At 41.0% G+C, this 26,182-nt stretch overlaps 1 pseudogene; it reads left to right on the top strand.

Annotated features, from left to right (window-relative positions):
* Positions 1-26,182, top strand: part of LOC139372283 (partitioning defective 3 homolog B-like) — a 201,501-nt pseudogene that overhangs the window by 3,920 nt on the left and 171,399 nt on the right.

Below are 26,182 nucleotides of genomic sequence, written 5' to 3'. Positions count from 1 at the left end.
TTCAGAAATCTCTTCCAATACACATTGCCTGTGAGCAGCAGAGGTGAACCAGTTGCATACACAACTTGAGCAAGACATTCATCAGCATTTCTCTGACTACATTCATCCATTGATTCAAACACAATTCTGATTCCAGGAGGACCATGAGCTGTTGCTATCGATAAGGTGGCTGATTCATAATTTTCACCCTAAATCAAATTTATTTGTCACATACACATGGTTAGCAGATGTTAATGCGAGTGTAGCGAAATGCTTGTGCTTCTAGTTCCGATATTGCAGTAATAACCAACAAGTAATCTAACCTAACAATTCCAAAACTACTACCTTATACACACAAGTGTAAAGGGATAAAGAGTATGTACATAAAGATTTAAGAATCAGTGATGGTACAGAACGGCATAGGCAAGATGCAGTAGATGGTATAGAGTACAGTATATACATATACATATGAGATGAGTAATGTAGGGTATGTAAACATATATTAAGTGGTATTGTTTAAAGTGGCTAGTGATACATTTTTTACATAAATTTCCATTATTAAAGTGGCTGGAGTTGAGTCAGTATGTTGGCAGCAGCCACTCAATGTTAGTGGTGGCTGTTTAACAGTCTGATGGCCTTGAGATTGAAAAACAGCTTCTATCTCGGTCCCTGCTTTGATGCACCTGTACTGACCTTGCCTTCTGGATGATAGTGGGGTGAACAGGCAGTGGCTCGGGTGGTTGTTGTCCTTGATGATCTTTATGGCCTTCCTGTGACATCGGGTGGTGTAGGTGTCCTGGAGGGCAGGTAGTTTCCCCTCAAATAGAAGTAGAGGGACTTTTGTCAGAGGTTGCTTGTGTTGAGCGCTGAGGGATCTTTATGCACTTGGCCAGATGATTCTACATCTTTGTTGCATTCTTCACATGATTTGGCACAGTATTTGAAAATCTACAGTTTTTCCTTCTACATTAGCTGCAGTGAAATGTCTCCACACATCAGATAGTGCCTGTGGCATTTTCCTGGAAAGATTAGAAAAAATGAGTAGAAAAAAATGAGTAAAAAAAAACAAATAAAATTCCATGTACAGATAAATAGTTAAGCAGTTAGATTAAACAACTCCTTTGCAAGATACATGTTTTAAAAGGAAACATGTATGGAAACATGTGAATTAACACTCCTCAGTTAGCAGGCTCAAGCAAGCTAAAAACCCACATGATAACAATTTCTGCTAGTTCGTTTTTGCTACCAAGTTGTTAATGATTTAAACACACTTTGCTGCTTGCTACTATTTACTAGTTTAACAAAAAATAACGTTTGTCGTATTAAATATATTCACCCCACCCAAAATTGTAAACAACTTACCAGAAAGCATGTAGTCCTTAGCTCAGACAGACTAGTAGTGTGGGCCCAATAGCATCTCATTAGTGTGCAATATCTCGAGAATCAGCTGTACATGTGATGGAAGAGTGCACTGTGCATGCAGAGGGTTGAAAATCTGTTGAATTGGGGCTAGTTTAACCAAAATATGCCACAAGACCTAGAATTGCCTTATGTTTATCCCACAAAAAGGTTCACTGTTATAAGCTAACTTTTTGAATTTAAGCAAAATTACGAAAATTCCCAGATATAACTTCCCATGGAAAATGTCCGGGAAAATTCAGGAAATTTACTGGAAAGTTTTTCCATCAATTATAGATTTTTTTAAATGGACCAGTAGAGGCTCCTCAGAGGAGGAAGGGGTGGACAATCTTCCTCAGTTAATTTAATTAAAATATAAATAGTAAAACATAAAAACAGTTCTTTTTTTAGAAAACTATGCTAAATATATTGACTTGTCACCAACATAATTGATTAAGACACACGGTTCTGCAATGAAGGTCAATAGTACCCTCAGCAGCACACACAGCTAGCTTCTGTCCTCCACTGAGTATGTTGACTTCAATACAAAACCTTCAGTGGTTTTTCCACTAAAAGTTTTTTGATTATGCTGCGGGACTTAGAAGTTATTTGTGGTTTAGTACGGTACCCTGTGTCACCGCTTCATTGCTCCAGACCACCGCAAGGGGGAGTTAGATCACTGATTATGTTTTTGGGTCTACTGCGTCTCTAAATGACAGTGAATGGGTGACATAAACCTAAATAGAAACTGATAATTGTGCATGACTTCAGTATTACTTACTAACTGTTGTTACACTAAGGATTTTATTTTAAGATTATTTTTGCTCTTACTGTACTGTAGCCCACTCCTGACCAGTCACATTGTGCAGCACCTAAGTGGTGCAACAGTTTAAGACACTGCACAGCAGTGCAAGCGGAGTTGCTACAGATGCTGGATCAATACCCGTGCCGGCCTCGACTGGGAGACCCATGAGATGACTGTAGGTTTTTAGTTTCTCTCCCTCTATAAACAGAAATCAATAATTCTAAATAAGAAACTGGCTTTACTTACAAATTAGTAACAATGTCTCACCCCATGTTCAAGAATGGCCTTTTTCTCGCTCATTTTACATTATTTGAAAACAAAATAATCTCCAATATTGTTATTTTTTTAAACAACGCAGTTTATTATTAATTTAGGATTATATAAAAGTCCCTTGGCTATTCTCACTGACATATTATTAACCCTGCTATTAGCAGGACTATATATATATATATATATATATATATATATATATATATATATATATATATATATATATATATATATATATATATATATATATATATATATATATATATATTGGTCATGGCTCCCGAGTGGTGCACAATGGAATTGCCTCCAGCTTTATCCACTGAAAGCACGCAAGGTTCAAGGCATGAGGGCAGGGGGCACGGGATGGGCCGCAGAGCACAGAAGACAGACCTAGCCTATGGGGGAGGGAAGGGGGGGTGGCCCCCCACCTTGCCACACTGGGTAGCTGGACAATAGACTTGCCTATATGGAGGGTAGGGGGAGAACTCTATCGTCAAATATATTTCTAAGTTAAGTTTTATTATTTATCACATCTGACCGTGATTGGTGGTCCCATAGGGCGGCGCACAATTGTGCCAGGGTTTCTCTTCCTCTAAAAACAGAAATACAATTTTTGGCCTTTACAAAAATGATGTAGGCCTTTATTCAGATTAGTCGCTCACTTTCATATTTTTTTAAAAGACGAAGTAACCTCCAAAATATTGCTATATATTATCAAGTTATAGTGGCACCTACATAAAGCTGAGTGACTCACTCATTCATGGCTGTGGATCAAAATAAGTACCAACATTCTTTCTGATAGTCTTTAATAAATGTTTTGGTTATCCTGACCTGGACACCATGTATAGTCTTATAATTAACCATTATGTGCTATTAGTAGGACAATACACCTTTACTAACACCTCTGTATTTTGATACTTTGTGGATGGGGCCTCCCCAGTGGCGCAGCTGTCTGAGTCACAGAATCGCAACGCAAAATGCTTTGCTACAGATACCTGTGCCGGCCACCACCGGGAGACCCATGAGGCGGCTTTGGGTTTTAAGTTGGAATCTTCCAATCCTCAATATGTAATTATTGGCGGAGAGTCACGTCATGTGTTTTGATATACTGTAGGTCTACCGTAGGCGACATGAGTCTCACTAATGTTGAGTAATGTGCTGTTAAAAGTGGTGTAGGTCTTTATTTATTTAAAGAGCATTAATGAAGTTAGAAGCAATAGGATTTTAAGCAATAGCCTTCAACTATTTTAGCACCGTTTTGTGCTGCTCTGAGACAAGCATGGGGAATGATCTTGATAAATCAATGAGATTTTTATTTTGACTGAGTCTCCGTTTGGTTATTGTTTAGACAACAATTATGGTATAGAAATGTTATGCTCTTTGTGTAACCTTTATTTAACTACGCTAGTCAGTTAAGAACAAATTCTTATTTACAAGGACAACCTACTCCTTCCTGCCCGTTGTGGAATTAAACCCCAGTCGCCCGCGTGCCTGCACGACACAGGAATTCTTTAGCTAAATAACCCAGTACTGTGTAGCCTATTCCTGACCGTCACGTTGTACAGCGCCATATTTTTCCATTCCATCCTTACGGAAACCCAGAGGGTTTATAAATCAAATTAATCCCAAACTCTAAAAGTAATTGGAAAGGTAGATACAAATTATTTGTGACATTGTGGTTACAATAAAGAATGGAAACAAGATGATGTGTTTTTATTTACAGTAGTAATGGACAGGTTTTCAAACACTTGTAGCCTGATTAGCTGGACAATAGACTCTTTATAGCCCGGCGACTGTAGGTGTGAACATCCACACACCTGCAATGTATTCAATGCTTATGTACTCTTAAGCGTTACATTTCTAACTCAAAACAGCGGTACAGTATTTCAGTATTTACAGTATCTTTATGCTTTCGTTAATAAAATGAAGATAAAAATGCTCTTTCAAAGTGCAAATGTTTAGTTATGGATCCATAACAAATTACTATGGGAATAAATATCACTGAATTACAGAAATATTGGATCAAAGTTGTCTAATGAAGGTAAACAAATTGTTGCTTACTGGAAAATATTATTTCAAACACACACGGTCACGTTGTACAGCGCCATTATGGCTATCAGCAGGTAGCTGGACAATAGACTTGCCTAGAAGGAGGGTAGGGGGAGAATTCTATAGTTTAAATGTATTTACAAATTAGAACCGAAGTTGAGTATTATTATGTATCACATCCGATTGTGATTGGGAGTCCCATAAGGCGGCGCACAATTGGCCCAGCGTTTCTCTCCTTGTCGTGTCTTTGGCGTCATTAATGTGAAGACTGTTATTTTCTCAAATCAATTCTCTGTAATTATTATTACGTGATTAAACTAATCATGTAAATCTTATTCACTAGGAAGTCGGGCCACCAAGGAAAATCTTCAGATTACAAAGTGATAATTTTCAGATATTTTAATATCTGTTTATTAGCCTTCTAATTAATGAATTATTCTTTACCTCACATTAGTCTCATTCCAAATATCGTAAATGGTTGGTTATCTGCACGAACCCTGTCTTTACTATGAATAATCCATACACCAATTGTCTTAATCATTTTTTAAAACTATCTAAATAATCACAAATGCATAAACAAACAACATTTATGGTCACAAGGAAATGATAGGGGAGGTTCCCAAGCGGGCTAAGCCAATATGACGGCTTCGTGGACAAAGGGAAGTGGGTGTGAACTGAAAAGGATGTGAACAAAATAAGTCACTACACAGTTGATAATTATATTAATTGAAATGCCAATCCTTTGCACATGAATGCACACTCATTCGGGAATAATTGCAATCAAAAAGTATTTACGCCCAGTGTGCTGTCGTGATCTCTGTTGGAATCGTCAGTCCTCTCTCTCTCTCTTTTTCTCTTTCTCTTTCTTTCTCTCTCTTTCGTGGTATCATTCAGAAATGTTCTCATAGAATATATGTTTTGTCGGTCTCCTCTTGGCAGTTTAATACTTTTTGAGAAGTAGCCATTATTTACTATTTTACACCTAGGTTGCTAAACATAACTTTAACACGTTTTTGTAAGATATTCTCCAATGTAAATATTACAGGCATTTATATATAAACTCCAGTCATACTTTATCAAAAGCCTTTTCAAAGTCTGCTATGAATAGCAGGCCTTGTTTCCCAGAATTTTCATAGTGTTCTATTATTTCCAGTACTTGTCTTATAATATCGCCAATGTATCGTCCATGTAGAAAAACTGGGATTAGGATGAATAAAATCCGACAATACATTTTATGAATTTTGCAAGAATTTTTGCATCACAACAAGGAAGTGTAAGAGGCCTCCAATTGTTTAAATGGACTGGATCTTTATATTTACCACTTGATTCCTGTTTCAGTAATAATGAAATCAGACCACCTTGTTGTGTCTGATAATATACCATTTATATAGGAGTGGCGAAAACATGTTAATAATGGTCCTCTGAGTATATCAACTGGTATGCCATCCAACCAACCCGTTTTCCCGGACTTAAACGCTTTAATTGCATCAAGAAGTTCCTCTTCTGTAATTTGGCCTTCACAAGAGTCTTTCTTTACAGCTGTTTAATTGTAAATTTTCAATAGAAAAAATTCCATACAATTAGCTTCGGTTATTGAACGTATGCTAAACTTCTTACAGCTAGCGGAACCCTTCGTCAACATTCCGCTGAAAAGGCAGAGCGTGAAATTTAGTGCAGTACACCAAATTAAAGAAACTTCTTGTTAATCTACCCATCGTGTCTGATTTCAAAAAGGCTTTACAGCGAAAGCACACCATATGATTTTTTTAGGTCAGAGCCTAGTCACAAAAACACACACAGCCATTTTCCAGCCAAAGAGAGGAGTCACAAAAAGCAGAAATAGAGAAAATGAATCACTAACCTTCGATCTTCATCAGATGGCACTCATAGGACTTCATGTTACGCAATACTTGTATGTTTTGTTTGATAAAGTTAATATTTATATCCAAAAATCTCTATGGTCAGTAATGTTGTGCCTCGAAAACATCCGGCGAATTTTCAGAGAGCCACATCAATTTCCAGAAATACTCATTAAACTTTGATAAAAGATACAACTATTATGCACAGAATTATAGATATACTTAATGAAAGCGCTGTGTCAGATTTCAAAAAAGCTTTACGGAAAAAGCAAACCCTGCAATAAGCAAACAAACCATGCAGATACCCGCCATGTTGTGGAGTCAGAAATAGCATTATAAATATATATGATGATCTTCATCAGAATGCACTCCCAGGAATCCCAGTTCCACAATAAATGTTTGTGTTGTTCGATTAAGTCCATTTATGTCAAAATACCTCCTTTTGTTAGCGCGTTTGGTGAACAAATCCAAACTCACAAGACGCGGGCAAGTCCAGGCGAAAGTTCAAAAAGTTATATTACAGTTCGTAGAAACATGTCAAACAATGTATAGAATCAATCTTTAGGACGTTTTTAACATAAATCTTCAATAATAATGAAAATTCCTTGTCTTTAGAATTGCAATGAAACACAGGTTGCTCTCACGTGTGCGCACGTGCGGTGTGATGGGTACAGGGGAAATTTTAGTCATGTAGTGGCCTAAACCTACCTACCTATGTTACATTGAGCTGTGTGAATAGAATATGAATAACAGTCATCCAATAGGCTATAACAGAAAAGGCCATGTTCATAAAAAAGGAATTGTCCTCCCTCATCTTAAATGGCACCGACTGCCACTGTTGTCGACATTTATAAAGTTTGAATAGAAAATAGATTTGACAATTGCCTGCTCCCGTGCATTTTCATTTAACAATTTTGCGTCAATAAAAACAGCTGGAAGTAATGACGTCACACCTGAAAAAAACGACAGTGTCGGGGAAAAAGGTGGTTGAAGTGTTTCCATGACCCAGTTAGGCAAATTGCGCATTATTAAATTGGCAAAAGTTGTATGCCCTCCCACCTATGTTTCATGTCTCAGGTCGCCCACAAAAACCAGCAAGGATAGAATGCAAATTGAGTTCTCACAAACTCACGCTTTTTCCAATACCCTTTTTACACTATCGTGCCAACACTTCTATAACCAGTCTCACTGTCTGTACTGTAGCTAGAGCAAAGCACAGCACATCTTCCTATGTACGGTAGCTACAGTAGCTAGAGGAAGGCACAACTTCATATGCTGTTGTTCATCTCCCTTCTAATAATACATTAAAAAGTGCTATATTCATGACAGTTCCCTTTCTCTTGTACTTTCTCTGAGGTACTCCACAGCTTTCTATTTGCTTGTTCATTAATATGTTTTCTTCTCTCACGCTAATCCCACACATTTCCCTTCAGCTGTGTAATTGTGTTGGGGGGGATTAAAGTGTGAAAAACCAGCGCCCCAAATTTAGTGTCGAAGTGCTTCACTAATCGTGACGCGCTTCACCGCTCTCGAGATATTGCTTCAAATAGGCGACTTAGCGGTGTAATTTGACGAAATGTACCCTCTAACTGTCACTGCTAGGCCTAATTCTTTTCTTGTGCTGACTGATCCACCATTGCCACATTTCCCTTTTGGTTTGAAGGGGACTCAGGAAATGTGAATGTCCATGATATATGGGAATTATGGAGTTTGACAACAAGAACTTCTGACAGATTTTTCTGTCCTGCTTTGTTTTTCATTGTACTCATTGAAGTGTCACGAGTGAGACAGGATTAAGGAGGAGTGGTAGAAACTACGCAGGAGAATAATTACATTTAAGAGCCTTGAGATGTTTGGCAATAGAATCTGCATCCTAACCAGATGGGAGTATGCATATATCAAGAGAGCTAGCTGAAATACTGCCAATTAGGCTAATGCCTAATGTGTAGTAATGTGCACAGAGTGATTTGAATGAGCAGTCAGGTGCAGTGTCTCTCTAGTGTTATGGGTGTTTCCTTTAAGTCTCCATTCCTGAAGGTTGCCCGGTGTATTTACCCCGATACGCTGATCCTTGGTCACTTTAGCATTTTACCCACTAATGGTTAAGGTTAGGATTGGGGGAGGGGAAGGTGATCCTAAGGGAAACATCACCCTCCTACAACTGTGCCATGAACCTGCTCAGGGAGAAAAATGTGCGTGTCTTCCCACAGGTGAAACCTGTTTTTCAAGGGAGGTATTCGTGCTATGCCTGGAGACTAGATGGCCTACAGCTGGGTCCTTGTTTTGATGTGCGTGTGTGAGAGAGGATCTGTGTAAGCCTAAATCTGTTTCTCTGCTCCCACTGGGTGGGTGTGTGTGTGGTTGGTTGGTCCAAACACACCTAAAACTTTTCTCAACTCTTATTTGATTTGTGTTATATAAAGCTTTACACTTATTCTCTGTGTAACATTAGGGACTCTAACCTAACGCATTGGTATATCTAAGCGCAGGCGGTAGCACTATAGGTTCAGGGGTGTGTCAAATTATTTTACAATTTTCACTATCACAATTATCGCCGTACTTGCTGACGTTGGCGCGAAAGGGTTGGGTTTTGATAATTAGCAAGTTGTGGGTGTGTCCCTCACAGGCAATCAGAATGGGATCCATGGCGAAATATGTGGTTGCTTCATGTTGTGTATTTACGGTCTTTTATGTATTGCCTTGGAATCAACTCTAATTCCAATGTTAGTCCATTTATAGTTTGTTAAATGGATTACAGAAACTAAATAACAAAATGTAGAACTAACTTAAACCCATTTGCAGTCCACATTAAGTAATTGCATGGCTTCAATAGCATTCACAATGATATAGGGGCTAGGCTCACTGTAAATTGCATTATGGCTGAGCATGGACATGCCAAACCTTGTCAAGAAGCAAGATTAAATACGTTTTTGAAAAAAGGGAAAAAAAATAACTTTCTAAACAAATGAAACCACTTGTTTTAAATGGGCTATGTCACACTTACAGGCACCATCATTTTCCCCCATGGGCATATAAAATTAAAACAATGCAAACTATGGAGGGTTTTATGCACATCCAAAATGGGACCTGCATGGCTAAAATAATGTGCCCCTGCCTACAATAGATTGATTAAAAGGGAATGTCAGCTCACTGTTTCATATTTTTAATAAAGCTTTGATGGTTTTTAAGATTTATTTCCAAGCAGTCTCAGGAGCCAAAGCCTTTATTGACGGTCTTGACTACTTTGCGATTGCTTTGGGCAGACACAAAAAAACTTTAATTGAGAGGTGGGGAGGCTATCCTTGGGAAAAAACGTTAGATTATGTTTCTAAATATAAAGAATACAGGCACCAAAAGCACATTACGCGACTATTGTTCCATGTGTATATGGACAGTGTGGATAGGCTGCGTTTCCGCTGTCAAAATTCATGCCCATAACCAACTTCGTTACCGCTAAAACCAGCTTTTGGTTGGTCTTAAATATCCCAATTAGCACTGCCTGAAATGAGCAGGACACACCTCAAATATTTCCACCCCGCCCATCTGAGCGCAAGCGAGCTGATATAAAACAGGTAAATTGCCAAACCGGGCGTTATGGCTGGAAAATGCCAATGCACCAGTTTTGTGCATGTGACCTGTTGGCCACAAAAAGGGGAAGCTAGTATTGTGTGGCCACCTCTCAGACAATACTGTTTAGTAGTGTTATTTTTTTTGTTTTATTAAAACAATTAATTGACCAATGTCTGTTCAATTATTTGAATTCCATTTCATGATTTTCTGTGAGCTAGATGCACACATTGCTGAGTATTTCTAGAGATAAATCGGATCAAGCCCAAACTGTGCAACGTAGTAGGGAGTTGTAGTTTCCAACAGGCCAATATTCTACATCGTTTAGCTCAGAAAATGTGGTAGAGGCTGCGTAGGCTGCAGCTCTATAGAGATGACTTGGAATAAAATAATCATAAAGTCATCAAATAAAACAATTTAATATACTAGGGATGCACGATATATCGGTGAACATATCGGAATCGGTATGTCTATTTCAACGCCGATGTACAAAACTGATGCCAAAGCTATATTACGAAGGTACATGACGTAATAACCCTACTTGAAATTTTGTGCTGTACATTCAACACAGCACTTCTTAACTAGCCCACAATGTCTGCTGTGTGGATCGAGCAGACAACAAGTCAAACAGTCATTTGAAAAAGTAAGAACATTTCAGCGAGACAACTCAAAAGGCAAAATCCATTAAAGCCAAGATGATGGAATTCACTGCCCTTGACCGTTCTTCTGTCGTGGGTGACGTTGGCTTTCGCCGACTGGTCGAGCACCGGTGCTATTTTTCCGATGTTGCCCTATCGGAGTTACACAGTAATGGCGTCACTGCTATTAGCTTCACGACATGCATACTATAGAATGCTGTTTGGGTCTTTGCGTGTCAGTAGCACTGTCAAAGCTGTATAAAAAAACTATGGAAACAAGCAAACACCGGCCACAAACGATGTGTTTACAATACTGCGTTGGTAATAAAGCATAATTTGTTCGACCGCAACTTCTGGGGTAGCTAGCTTTAGCTTGGCACCTAGCTAGCACCAATACAACCAGCCTGAAAACAATGACCAGTAGAAACTGCAGTCATTTTCATTATTGTTAGCAATGAATTAGGAATCCTTGTGAGGAAGTATTAGCGAGGTTGCCACTTGAAATTGTAACCTTTTTATTTAACTAGGCAAGTCAGTTAAGAACAAATTCTTATTTACAATGACGGCCTACCCAGGCCAAACCTGGACGACGCTGGGCCAATTGTGCGCCGCCCTGTGGGACTCCCAATCACGTCCGAATGTGATGCAGCCTGGATTCAAACCAGGGACTGTAGTGACGCCACTTGCACTGAGATGCAGTGCCTTAGACCACTGTGTGTGTGTGTGTGTGTGTGTGTGTGTGTGTTAATTATTTAAGTGTACTAGAATGCTTAAAAGGCCTCTACATTTTTTTTATATCGGTATCGTTTTTTTTGGCAAGGAAATAGCTGATATCGGTATATGCCAAAAAAATTCATATCGGTGCATATAATATACACAACAACTGAAATATTTTAATAAAGTAATATGAATAAATAATGATTAATAAGTGATAAGCTGTAATGGATAGTCAGTACCATCATGGGACTTTTTATTAATTGTTTTATTCTGTGTTACAGCATTCAACCCACAAAATGCATAGTGCATTTAATGTAGTAAAATATTATCGAAAACGTAATCGAACTGAAACCGAACCTTGTTCTCTGTGACAATACCAGGAATATGGTTCCTATGCGTTCTCAGACCTGTGTTGCCATAGTGACATTTCAGGAATGGCCCACTACACTCGTTCCTTTCTAACCCCCCCCCCCCACACACACACACACACACACACGCCCCCATCACCACATACACAAACACAACTACTGTACTTGTCTATTGTCATACATTTTGATTACCTGTTATGAAATAATAATGAGGCAAGTTAACAAAAGCAAGACCTACACAATGTGTAATTCTCTTCCCAACCATATTTCTGAATGTGTAAAGATGAAACAGTGTGCAGCCATTTTGCGCTTCATAACCCAGTTTTGTCTTATGAAGGTTTGTTGAAATTACACTTTTATTGCAGTTTACTGTATTCATATTAGCAGGTTGCAAATGTACCATTTCAACCAACTGCTTTTCAGAAGTGTAATTGTATACCAATTAGCGGATGCTTTTATCTAAAGTGACTCAGTCCTGTGTGCATACATCCCGGGTGGCCCCGGGATTGAAACTCACAAACCTGTCGTTACAAGCGCCATGATCTACCAACTGAGCCATACAGGACCATAAAGTGTGTTTTTACCCAATAACCACCCAATCAGGTTCTTATCATGCTAATGTGTCCATGTTTTCTGTGTACCTACCAGAATGGGAAGGACTTCCTGGTTCGGACCCTCCACGTGGAGTACTGTGACGGGGGCATCTTGGACCTGGATGATCTGCTTACTGACCTAGTGGAGGACCGAGACAAGGTATGGGCCAATGATGTCAACATTTAATATATATCATGAAAATATTTGCCTCTGGTGGAGCCTGTGTCTGACCTAGACTCTGATCTTTGGTCAGTTACGCGTTTTCCCCACTAATGGTTAAGGTTATGAGTGTGGAAGAGGAAGTTGATCCTAGATCTGTACCTAGGGTACACTTCACCCCGGAGCAGGTGAGCAGAGTAGTACAACTCAGTGCCTGGTATTAACACAACACACATGTAACCTCTCACAGACTGGGTTGGAGAAAGTGGTCATATCTCTCATTGCCTAAACACCTTTATCATGATTACCTCCCCCTCTTTCAGTGTAAGTTTCATAAAGGGATGACAGCGAGACGCAGAAATTAATTACTGGCTTTCAAACAGAGGCAAGCAAGCCGTGCCATGTGCGTACATACATCAATTTGTAAACTATGACTGTAGTATGTGCTGCCAACTCTGTGGACTTGCTTATCTGGTCTGTCTGACAGTGGTTAGTTGGTTCATGATGGATTGCATCATACATCTCACTGAGAGGCAGGGTTTAGTTATTACCACTTAGTGTTTTGCAGTTAATCTTGTTCATGCTTTTTTTCTTTTTCACTCTGAAACAACTGAACCATGAGGAAAGGGAAGTTCATCAGATAGGGATCAATGTTTTGGTGTGAGAATCAGAGGATGGGCAAGCATTGTTAGTGTATCATGCATTTCCTGTGTGGTCCCCTTCACCTGCTGTGTACGCACAAACGTACCCACCCACACAAACTGCTCCACTTTCTAGGAAGAAAGAAAATGGATATGGTTTTACATTTCCTCCTAATTTGGCATTATGCACTACTAAGATGTGCTAATAACTGCTTGTAATCCATTTTCATAAAGCGGGAAGCAGAATAGAATGATAAATTACCAACACTTACTCAGCAAGAACAGAATACCAAATGGAATATTCATGTTCATTCGGTGGCGGTGCTGTGTTCTGCAATAACAATTTATGTTTAAAACTTACTGGGCGAGTGTAACGCACTGTACTTGTCCTGTGCCTCCAGGATTCAATATGAAAGTAAAATTAGTTCTGAATATTGAAGGGACAAGGGGGTAAATAATAGATGCTTGAACTCGGTCGCTAACTTAAAAAAAAAAAAAAAACTTCTCTTTCTTTTGTGATATGCTCTGTGGTCATTTTTATCGAGATATTAGTTTCAAGTTTTATTAGTTGTATGTAGGGGATGCAAATGGTATACACCGTCCAACGAAATGCTTACTTGCAGGTTCCTTCTCGACAATGCAACAACAACAATAAAATATAAGAACACTAACATAAAGTAAATGTAAAAGGTAGGGGAATTGTGTTGAATCGTTGTTTTACAAGGCCTTGTTTATGAGTGAGAGGAGGGTTGAGCGATATTACGGCATAGCTCGAATGTCGGTAAAAGCTAGGATGGCCTACTGTAACGTTATGTAAAACTCTAAACATGCTGTTACTGTTGGTGTTATGTGTTCTTTACTATTAGTACTAGAGGATATCCACGTGTAAGCCATGGTAAGCGCCCAGGTGATGACTTGAAAGCTTAAGGTGATGTAACCTATTGACTCCTCATCACATTGTTCATTGAGGGTTGTTTGTGTTCTATTGTTTAGCACATTATAAGCGGGATGGCAGAGCAAGCATGTACTTGCTTTACTGTTAAAAACACTCGAAGCCTCTGAGTCATTCTGCCAATAGTGTTGTCCCTTACAGAAAGGCATCTTTGAGTGCTTGATCTAGGATCAGGTTCCTCATGTCCATGTAATCTTATTCAGTATGATCTAAAAAGACACGACTGATCCGAGATCAGCAATCCTACTCTGATAAACCTTATGTAATTAAGCTTGATTACGTATTATGTCTTTCTGTGACTGGATGTGTCCCAAATTCCACTCTATTTCCTATAAAGTGCAGTACTATTTACAAGCCATCAGACTGCTGAACACCTGAACTGACCATCTGTCTGATTCTCTGCATCTTAGCACATGTTCACTCACTCATGCAAACAAGCGTGCAGACGTACGCACACGTGAACACAGAGTGTACAAAATATTATGAACATCTTTCTAATATTGAGTTGCACCCCCTTTTGCCCTCAGAACAGCCTCAATTCGTCAGGTAATGGACTCTACAAGGTGTCAAAAGCGTTCCACAGGGATGATGGCCCACCATGACTCCAATACTTCCCACAGTTGTGTCAAGTTGAGCATGAAAAACCCAGCAGCGTTGCAGTTCTTGACACTCAAACTGGTGCGCCTGGCACCTACTACCATGCTGCGTTCAAAGGCACTTAAATATTTTGTCTTGCACATTCACTCTCTGAATGGCACACATACACAATTCATGTCTCAATGCTTAACACTTTTTTTCTAACCCGTCTCCTCCCCTTCAAATACACGGATTTGAAGTGGATTTAACAAGTGTCATCAATAAGGGATTAAAGCTTTCACCTCGGGCAATCTACGTCATGGAAATTGCAGGTGTTCCTAGTGTTTTGTACACTCAGTAGCAGTACATTCATGCTACACACACACACACACATCACAACTTGCTGCTACCACACCTGTTACACGGCTCAATTGATCCCCTGCCCTACCCAATTTACTGCCATTTACTTTGTTCGTATTCTTACATTTTTATTATTATTCCTTTTACATTGTCGAGAAGGGACATGCAAAGTAAGCATTTCGTTGGACGATGTACATCATGCATATCCTGTACATATGACTAATAAAACTTGAAAGTACTTTTGACAAAAACCCTATGAGCCCTGGTCAAAAGTAATGCTCTACAAAGGAATAGAGTGCCATTTGGAACGCAGCCTATGTCAATGGTTTATTATTACTCCTCTCTGTGGTGAAAAAAGTTCTTTATCGCTTTTGTCCTCTCATTCCCAGCAGCACTCCCCTCTCCATCAATGATCTATGAGGCGCCCATCGCGAGATCCTCCACCGCACAGTATGTGTGCCGCGTTAGCCACGGATGCTAATGGTAGATAATCGTCGTCTATTTGTCTGCTAGCGTAGCGACTAGCGAGCCCTTTACACCCTTTACTATCCTACCTGTGGAGCCGTGGGCTAGGAGGTTAGCATAGTGCTGTATGGGTGTCGCGTAGCTCCCGCTCCACTGGTGGTTGATGAGGGGCAGGAGTGATTTGATTACAGTACACACACACGCCAGGGGCTCCATTAACCTCCAAGTCAGGAACACCGGCCACAAGTCTCCTCATGAATATTCAGGCCTGCCTGATGAATGATGAGGGGAATGCAGAAAGATGGGAGGGAGGAGGGAGGCTGTATCTGTATATGTGGCCCCCCGGAGCACCAAGGGGCGTGGGCCACACCAGAGGAGAGGAGGGAGCTACCTGCGCAGTCATTTAAATACTTACAGCTTTGCCACCCATCCAACAATGTCCCACAACAGTTTATCTCAGTGACTATAGTAACAGAAGCAGGGCCCAGGAGGCAGATGGTGGTATAGGCTTGGTGTTATCCATAAAGAATAACATTATATATTAATTCTATTAAATCATCAAATGTTATTTGTCACATGCACCGAATACAACAGTGAAATGCTTACTTACAAGCCCTTATCCAACATTGCAGTTTTAAGAAAAATACGTGTTAAGTAAAAAGTAACAAATAAATAAAGAGCAGCAGTAAAATAAAAATAGCAAGGCTACGGGGGCACCAGTTAGTCAAGATAATTGAGGTAATATGTATGTTGAGTTACTGTGACTTTGCATAGATAATAAACAGAGAAGAGCAGCAGCGTGGAGGGGGGGGGGGGGCGCAATGCAAATAGTCTGAGTAGCCATCTGATTAGCTGTTCAGGAGTCTTATGGCTTGGGGGTAGAAGTTGTTGAGAAGCCTTTTGAACCTAGACTTGGCGCTCTGGTACCGATTGCCGTGCGGTAGCAGAGAGAACCTTCTATGACTAGGGTGGCTGGAGTCTTTGACAATTTTTAGGGCCTTCCTCTGACAATGCCTGGTATAGAGGTCCTGGATGGCAGGAAGCTTAGCCCCGGTGATGTACTGGGCCGTATGCACTACCCTTGCAGTCGGAGGCCGAGCAGTTGCCATACCAGGCAGTGATGCAACGAGTCAGGATGCTCTCGATGGTGTAGTTGTAGAACTTTTTGAGGATCTGAGGACTCATGCCAAATCTTTTCAGTCTCCTGAGGAGGAATAGGTTTTGTCTTGCGCTCTTCACTACTGTCTGTGTGTGCTTTGACCATGATAGTTTGTTGGTGATGTGGACGCCAAGGAACTTGAAGCTCTCAACCTGCTCCACTACAGCCACGTAGATGAGAATGGGGGCGTGCTCTGTCCTCTTCCTGTAGTCCACAATAATTTTATTTTGTTTTGATCACATTGAGGGAGAGGTTGTTGTCCTGGCACCACACGGCCAGGTCTCTGACCTCCTCCCTAAATGCTGTCTTGCTGTTGTTGGTTATCAGGCCTACCATTGTTGTCAACGGCAAACTTAATGATGGTGTTGGAGTCGTGCCTGGCCATGCAGTCATGAGTGAACAGGGATTACAGGAGGGGACTGAGCACGCACCCCTTAGGGGCCCCTGTGTTGAGGATCAGCAGGGAGAATGTGTTGTTACCTACCCTTACCACCTGGGGGCGGCCAGTCAAGTCCAGGATCCAGCTGCAGAGCTAGGTGTTTAGTCCCAGGGTCCTTAGCTTATTGATGAGCTTTGAGGGCACTATGGTGTTGAACGCTGAGCTGTAGTCAATGAATAGCATTCTCACATAGATGTCCCTTTTGTCCAGGTGGGAAAGGGCAGTGTTGAGTTGAATAGAGATTGCATCATCTGTGGATCTGTTGGGGCAGTAGCAATTTGGAGTGGGTCTAGGGTTTCTAGGATAATGATGTTGATGTTGGGCATGACCAGCCTTTTCAAAGCACTTCATGGCTACAGACGTGAGTGCAATGGGTCAGTAGTCATTTAGGCAGGTTACCTTAGTGTTCTTGGGCACAGGGACTATGATGGTCTGCTTGAAACATGTTGGTGTTACAGACTCGGACAGGGAGAGTTTGAAAATGTCAGTGAAGACACTTGCTAGTTGGTCAGCGTGTGCTCGGAGTACACGTCCTGGTAATCCGTCTGGCACTGCGGCCTTGTGAATGTTGACCTGTTTAAAGGTCTCACTCACATCGGCTATGGAGAGCGTGATCACACAGTCGTCCAGAACAGCTGATGTTCTCATGCATGTTTCAGTGTTACTTGCCTCAACGCGAGGATAGAAGTAATTTAGCTCATCTGGTAGGCCCCATGTCACTGGGCAGCTCTTGGCTATGCTTACCTTTTGTAGTCTGTAATAGTTAGCAAGCCCTGTCACATCCAACGAGCGTCAGAGACGGCCGATCTTAGTCCTGTATTGATGCTTTGCCTGTTTGATGGTTTGTCGTAGAGCATAGCGGGATTTCTTTTAAGCTTCCGGTTTAGAGTCCCGCTCCTTGAAAGCGGCAGCTCTACCCTTTAGCTCAGTGCGAATTTTGCCTGTTTTCCATGACTTCTGATTGTGGTATGTACGTACAGTCACTGTGGGAACGACGTCATCGATGCACTTATTGATGAAGCCGGTGACTGATGTGGTGTACTCCTCAATGCCATCGGAAGAATCCCAGAACATGTGCCAGTCTATGCTTGAAAAACAGTCCCGAAGCTTAGCATCTGCTTCATCTGACCACTTCTATATTGATGAGTCACTAGTGCTTCCCTTCCAAATGGAAGGGCGAGGGAGAGCTTTGTACCCATCTCTGTGTGTGTGTGTCGGAAAGGTGTTCTAGAGTTGTTTTCTTTATTTTCTCTCCCCTCTGCTTGCACATTTAACATGCTGGTAGAAATGAGGTAAAACGGATTTAAGTTTCCCTGCATTTAAGTCCCTGGCCACTAGGAGCCCCACATCTGGATGAGCGTTTTCCTGTTTGCTCATTGAGTGCGGTCTTTTTGCCAGCATTGGTTTGTGGTCGTAAATATACAGCTACGAGGAATATAGATGAAAACTCACTTTGTAAATAGTGTGGCCTACAGCTTATCATGAGATGTTCTACCTCAGGTTAGCAAAACCCTGAGACTTCCATGGAAATCGTGCACCAGTTATTGTTTACAAATATACATATACCAACGCAACCCCTTGTCTTTCCAGAGGCCGCTGTTCTTTCCTGTTGATACAGTGTATAACCCGCCAGCTGTATGCTATTTATGTCGTCGTTTTGCCACGACTCGGTGAAACATAAGATATTACAGTTTTTAATGTCCTGTTGGTAGGATATATGTGCTTGTAGTTTGTCTATTTTATTATCCGATGATTGTACGTTGGTTAATGGGACCGATGGTAAAAACAAATGACCCACTCACCGACCGGATACTTACAAGGCACCCCAACCTTCGTTCTCGATATTTCTGTCTCTTTCTCCTGCAAATGACAAGGATGAGGGCCCTGTCGGGTGTCTGGAGTAAATCCCTCTCGTCCAGCTCGTTTAAGAAAAAAATTGTCTTTCAAAACGAGGCGAATAATCGCACTCCTGTTTTCTAGAAGCTATTTTCGGTGGCAGAAACATTATGTACAAAATAAGTTACAAATAACGCAAAAAAAATACACACAATGGCACAAATGGTTAGGAGACCGTAAAACGGCAGCCATTCTCTCCGGCTCCATCTGATCAATCCTGGCTGGACTTGATAGTAGGGCATCCAGGTTAGTATGACGTGATCACTGCCACTATGGTTAGTCATTTGAAAATATGGTCTTGTGTTGCTCACTGTATCTTATATTTAGGGCTGGGCGATATGGCCTGAAAATCATATCTGGATTTTTTTTTTTTTTTTTTTTTTTTTACTTTTTAAAATAAATAAATATATTTAAGAAAAATGTAATAAGCGTTGTTGTACAATTTTAAAGGTCACATACTGCGTTTCTAACCATCAGCAATAATCAAATGAATTCAGGGCTTGAAATGTATATTAATTTGATGAAAATAGCAATAATTTTGGGCAATAATCACTGATCTGGCTTTTAAGTTTATGAAACAAGAACCATGCACAATGTAAATTCACTGATGACTGACTTCTTGTAGCAGGGATTAGGCTTACAAAATGAACACAGGTCTCATCAACAATCTCTCAAGCCCACTTGCTAGTGATTACCCAGCTAATCTTTATATTTCAAGTTTAGCTAACTTGGAACCAAACCAAAAGTATGTGGACACCCCTTCAAATTAGTGGATTCAGCTATTTTAGCCACACCTGTTGCTTACAGGTGTATAAAATCAAGCACACAGCCATCCAATCTCCATAGACAAACATTGGCAGTAGAATGGCCCGTACTGAAGAGCTCAGTGACTTTCAACGTGGCACTGTCATAGAATGTCACCTTTCCAACAAGTTTGTCAGATTTCTGCCCTGCTAGAGCTGCCCCGCTCAACTGTAAGTGCTGTTATTAAGTGGAAACGTCTTGGAGCAACAATGGCTCAGCCACGAAGTGGTAGGCCACACAAGCTCACAGAATGGGACCGCCGAGTGCTGAACCACAGCTCGTAAAAAAAAAATGTCTGTCCTCGGTTGCAACATTAACTACCGAGTTCCAAACTGCCTCTGGAAGCAACGTCAGCACAATAACTATTCGTCAGGAGCTTCATGAAATGGGTTTCCATGACCAAGCAGCCACACAAGTCTCGGCTGGAGTGGTGTTAAACTCGCCGCCATTGAACTCTGGAGCAGTGGAAACTCATTTTCTGTAGTGATAAATCATGCTTCACCATCTGGCAGCCAGACAGACGAATATGGGTTTGGCAGATGCCAGGAGAATTATACCTCCCCGACTGCATAGTGCCAACTGTAAAGTTTGGTTGTGGAGGAAAAATTGTCTGGGGCTGTTTTTGATGTTTCAGGGTCCTTTATTCCAGTGAAGGGAAATCTTAATGCTAGGGCATACAGTGACATTCTAGATGGTTCTGTGTTTTCAAATTTGTGGCAACAGTTTGGAGAAGGCCCTTTCCTGTTTTAGCATGACAATGCTCTTGTGGCTGAATTGGAGCAAATCCCCGCAGCAATGTTCCAACATCTAGTGGAAAGCCTTCCCAGAAGAGTGGAGTCTGTTATAGCAGCAAATTGGGGACCAACTCTATATTGGGGACCAACTCTATATTAGTACCCATGATTTTGGAATGAGATGTTCGAAGAGCAGGTGTCCACATACTTTTGACCAGGTGGTGTATTTGCTAGCTAACAAGGTTGAATTGTTATTGTAGCAAGTTGAAACCCCTTGTCAGACTGGAAGATGTGATCTCTCAACTTTGTTGGGGGTGGGGGAGGGGGAGGGGCTTGGTGTGTGTGCAAACCATAGAGGAACCTCTTGCTAAAATTGGTCCAAAATAAGGCCAATGCGGTTCTTTGGCCTTATTTTGGACTTAAGCTTGTCGCCTGCCTTTTCGCCTTTGGGACAACGACTCCCATTGTTAGGGCGGCGATGTACGTCTTGTCATTATGTACAGATCTCTGGTGTAAATGGGAAGGTGCACAGGGGCGACGGAGACGAGAACAAGCGGACAAGGCATTTGGAATATCGTGCAAAATCATCAATTCAAATTAATCGCCCAGCCCTACTTATAGGTCTCACTTTTTTTGTAGCACCCATATACCCCCCCCCCCCCCCCCCCCACACACACACACACACACACACACCCTCTCTTGACAGAACCTTTTTGTGCTAATCAGAGCTCCAGCTCTCTACTCTCTCTGTGTGACTAATCCCCCTAATCAGCCCTCCGTTCCTGATGAGTGCCCATGATGATGTGAAAATAGTCAGTCTCTCAATGTAAGGGGATATGCACCGCGTTAGCAGAGCACAACCAGAAAGCCTCTCTACTCCTCGTAATAACTGGTGGCAGCACTTTACCTCTCCCAGACAGCCATTTACCCAGGTAGACCTGTCATTCACTGCATTCAACCACCAGAAAGGCTACATTATCACAGCAATTAGCCTACTCTCTAAGTCTCGGGCTCTCCATGTTGAAGTCCTGTCATAATCATTGAGGATTGGGATAGTGCCTCATTCAGATGGAACTAGATGGTAGCATATGTTTTCTGTAGGCCATAAGTCTATAGGCACTTAGGAAGTCTATCATTTTGCTGGTAATAAGTAGGATTTAGTAAGTGCACTATGCTTTATGTTGCTGTACTATATTAGCAATTCGTATTGATGGACCTAACAGAAATGGCTTGAAGTTCTGTGTGCATGCGTGCATTCATGCATACATGTGGTGTACTCGCTGTGTGTGTGTGTGTGTGTGTGTACACTCACTGTCTTTCCCTTCTCGTGTCAACCACTGTAACTAAACCCAGGGAGCATAGCCGTCCTCATAAACGGACTGTCACTCCTTATTACACATACACACCCACAACACCAAACGCGGCCAAATGACATTTTTGATTAAAAAACAACTAAATGATTAAATCCATCTCGACTAACTTGCTTTTTTTAATTGCTGTGTACAAGTTATCAAGGGCCCCAGCTCCGTTTACACTGTGGTACCCTATTTCCTATTTAGTGCACTACTTTTGACCAGGGCCCATACCATAAGGCTCTGGTCATTAGTAGTGCACTTTATAAGGAATAGGGTGCCATTTGGGATGTGGACTTTGTAAATGGTGGTGTGGATGTCTCGGCCGAGGTCATTCTTGCACATATCAATGGTAAAGCATTGGTGTCGTTCATACGTGATCATATGTATGGGCTCATCCATATCTGCGTCCCAAATGGCACCCTATTGCTTATTTAGTGCACGCATTTTGACCATGGCCTATAGGCCTCTGGTCATTTGTAGTGTGCTATTTCGGGAATGGGGAGCAATTTGGGATGCAGTCTGAGTAGATGTGAATGTTGGTTTAGGTTTGGAATGGATCTGATGAAGGGAATGAGGAATGGATCTCATTTGGAATTGTGGTAAAAACTCAGGAAATGGAGAAGGATATAGCTTATGTATTATTCCAAGGATAATCATTCGGATGCGTCGCTCTCTGTCCTATGAAAAGCTTATTGACAAACCCATTTTAACGAAAGCTAAAGCTTCTCCGACTCCACGAAAAGTATAGATCTGTGAGTCACAGAAAAAGTTCATTGAATGAAGACTGATTTCAGGAAATAGGCACCATGCAAGACTTGTTGATTAGCCAAGTGACGTTGGCTACATTGGGCTTTGTGAGAGTCGTTCAATCCATTCACTTCTATCATCCGTTAAAAACAAGAAATGGACAGTGACGGGGGTAAGGGGGGGATACCTAGTCATTTTTTTTGTCATCATTGCATACGATCATCATTCTCAAAGCCGCTGTTTTACTTGTAAGATCACTTTAGCACCGCCCTAAAAACTCGATTCACATTCGACACAAACCTTCAAATAGGTACAGTGCCTTGCGAAAGTATTCGGCCCCCTTGAACTTTGCGACGTTTTGCCACATTTCAGGCTTCAAACATAAAGATATAAAACTGTATTTTTTTGTGAAGAATCAACAACAAGTGGGACACAATCATGAAGTGGAACGACATTTATTGGATATTTCAAACTTTTTTAACAAATCAAAAACTGAAAAATTGGGCGTGCAAAATTATTCAGCCCCCTTAAGTTAATACTTTGTAGCGCCACCTTTTGCTGCGATTACAGCTGTAAGTCGCTTGGGGTATGTCTCTTAGTTTTGCACATCGAGAGACTGAAATTTTTTCCCATTCCTCCTTGCTAAACAGCTCGAGCTCAGTGAGGTTGGATGGAGAGCATTTGTGAACAGCAGTTTTCAGTTCTTTCCACAGATTCTCGATTGGATTCAGGTCTAGACTTTGACTTGGCCATTCTAACACCTGGATATGTTTATTTTTGAACCATTCCATTGTAGATTTTGCTTTATGTTTTGGATCATTGTCTTGTTGGAAGACAAATCTCCGTCCCAGTCTCAGGTCTTTTGCAGACTCCATCAGGGTTTCTTCCAGAATGGTCCTGTATTTGGCTCCATCCATCTTCCCATCAATTTTAACCATCTTCCCTGTCCCTGCTGAAGAAAAGCAGGCCCAAACCATGATGCTGCCACCACCATGTTTGACAGTGGGGATGGTGTGTTCAGCTGTGTTGCTTTTACGCCAAACATAACGTTTTGCATTGTTGCCAAAAAGTTCAATTTTGGTTTCATCTGACCAGAGCACCTTCTTCCACATGTTTGGTGTGTCTCCCAGGTGGCTTGTGGCAAACTTTAAACAACACTTTTTATGGATATCTTTAAGAAATGGCTTTCTTGCCACTCTTCCATAAAGGCCAGATTTGTGCAATGTACGACTGATTGTTGTCCTATGGACAGAGTCTCCCACCTCAGCTGTAGATCTCTGCAGTTCATTCAGAGTGATCATGGGCCTCTTGGCTGCATCTCTGATCAGTCTTCTCCTTGAATGAGCTGAAAGTTTAGAGGGACGGCCAGGTCTTGGTAGATTTGCAGTGGTCTGATACTCCTTCCATTTCAATATTATCGCTTGCACAGTGCTCCTTGGGATGTTTAAAGCTTGGGAAATCTTTTTGTATCCAAATCCGGCTTTAAACTTCTTCACAACAGTATCTCGGACCTGCCTGGTGTGTTCCTTGTTCTTCATGATGCTCTCTGCGCTCTTAACGGACCTCTGAGACTATCACAGTGCAGGTGCATTTATATGGAGACTTGATTACACACAGGTGGATTGTATTTATCATCATTAGTCATTTATGTCAACATTGGATCATTCAGAGATCCTCACTGAACTTCTGGAGAGAGTTTGCTGCACTGAAAGTAAAGGGGCTGAATAATTTTGCACGCCCAATTTTTCAGTTTTTGATTTGTTAAAAAAGTTTGAAATATCCAATAAATGTCGTTCCACTTCATGATTGTGTCCCACTTGTTGTTGATTCTTCACAAAAAAATACAGTTTTATATCTTTATGTTTGAAGCCTGAAATGTGGCAAAAGGTCGCAAAGTTCAAGGGGGCCGAATACTTTCGCAAGGCACTGTATGTAATGACACTATAAAGAGTTTATATAATATGTTTTTATTTATATTTTTGAGGTGATAAGGTGATAAGTTGGACAGATCGAGTGAAAAAAAGCTATTTTCCCACACATCATCTCTCCTTCTCACTATCACGCATTAGTTTAGCTTCCCCACCCGACCCAACGGGACTCATTTCCTGCTTGAATTATGCAGAAACGGGCAACGTTTAGGTCATGTAATTTATTATTTGGAAAGGGGAGAAATTGTGCTTTACAATGGTATTGACATTATAGTTGATCTGGAAGTATTACGTTTTTGGGGCGCTAAAATAAGGGCAATTGTACGGACCAAGGCGATGTACGAGTTTACGTTAGGCATATCTTATAAAAATTGGTAAGAGTGCAGACTTACTAGGTACCCTGTAGTTAACTGTTTAGCTATTATAAACATGTAGGCTATTCATGTTTTCTTCATGTCAATGTCCCAAAAACCGTATCACCGTCACTTGCGAATAAGGCCCTTCAAAGTCGATATTCTATTTTGAACGATTCATGTGATTCACTCAAACTATTCACTAGTTGGTATTCGGTTCAATCGCATTGAAATGCGCAAATCAAATGAATAATTAGTGAATTGTGAATATTTCATTTTAGGAAAAATTATTGCATGTTGCCTTTCTGTTCGTTTATGTGGCTTCAAAAATCACGATTAGGACATCCAACGCATGGGACATTGCAGGCTGACTAGCATCTATTGAGTTGCAAAGTAAACACTTAAGATCAATTTGACTGAACTAGAAAATGTACATTTCATGAAAAAAAACTAGTGGTCTTGCTTCAGCTGAATAAAAAGATGTGCAGCCTGCTATAGCCATTTGATATATTGAATGAGTCAATTATTTCACAAGACATTAAACGTATTTGGTTGGAATGTTACAGGGTTTTACATCAAGGGTGGTGCCCCATCCTCCCAGGAGAGCTAATGCATGTGCAGGCTTTTATCCCTGTCCCCCTCTAACAAACCACCATGTCCAATCAATTGAATTTACCACAGTTGGACTCCAATCCAGTTGTAGAAACATCAAGGATGATCAATGCACCTGAGCTCAATTTCGAGTCTCATAGCAAAGGGTCTGAATACTTATGTAAATAAGGTATTTCTGTTGTTTTTTAAAAATACATTTGCACATTTTGTTTTTGCTTCGTCATTATGCGTCATTGTGTATAGATTGAGAATAAACGTTTATTTCATCCATTTTGGAATAAGTCTGTAAAGTAAGAACATTTGGAAAAGTCAATGGTTTGAATACTTTCCTAATGCACTGTAATGTACCCCGCTGCGTGTTCCCACCGCATCCAGCCTCCCAGCTAATCGCTCAAATTATCTTTAAATCAAACATGTCTATGTGAGACCGCTGAGTGTGAAGGTGTGTGCGTGCTCTGTGCAGCACGTGGACCCGAGCCAGGGGTTGTGGGGTTAACTGGAGGAGGGAGCAAAAGGCATGGGGCGAAATCCTTTACCGTGTTCCCGCCGCAATTAAACGTCTGAAACTGCACCTGCGTCCTCTCTGATGGGTCATTGACACTGTCATCATTTATTTGTATCATCCGTCGCTATCAATTTACAGCAGGCGCTACCCACCCGTACTAATTAATTGATTGTCTTAATAAATGGACATCTTGATTAGACGGTAGTGCATCTGAATAGCCCACTTGAGTTGTTATTGTGACTTTCCATAAGCC

This window comes from Oncorhynchus clarkii, chromosome 18 (assembly GCF_045791955.1).
Source record: "Oncorhynchus clarkii lewisi isolate Uvic-CL-2024 chromosome 18, UVic_Ocla_1.0, whole genome shotgun sequence".
Taxonomy (NCBI): Eukaryota; Metazoa; Chordata; class Actinopteri; order Salmoniformes; family Salmonidae; genus Oncorhynchus; species Oncorhynchus clarkii.
This window is presented reverse-complemented; position numbering and strand designations above follow the sequence as displayed.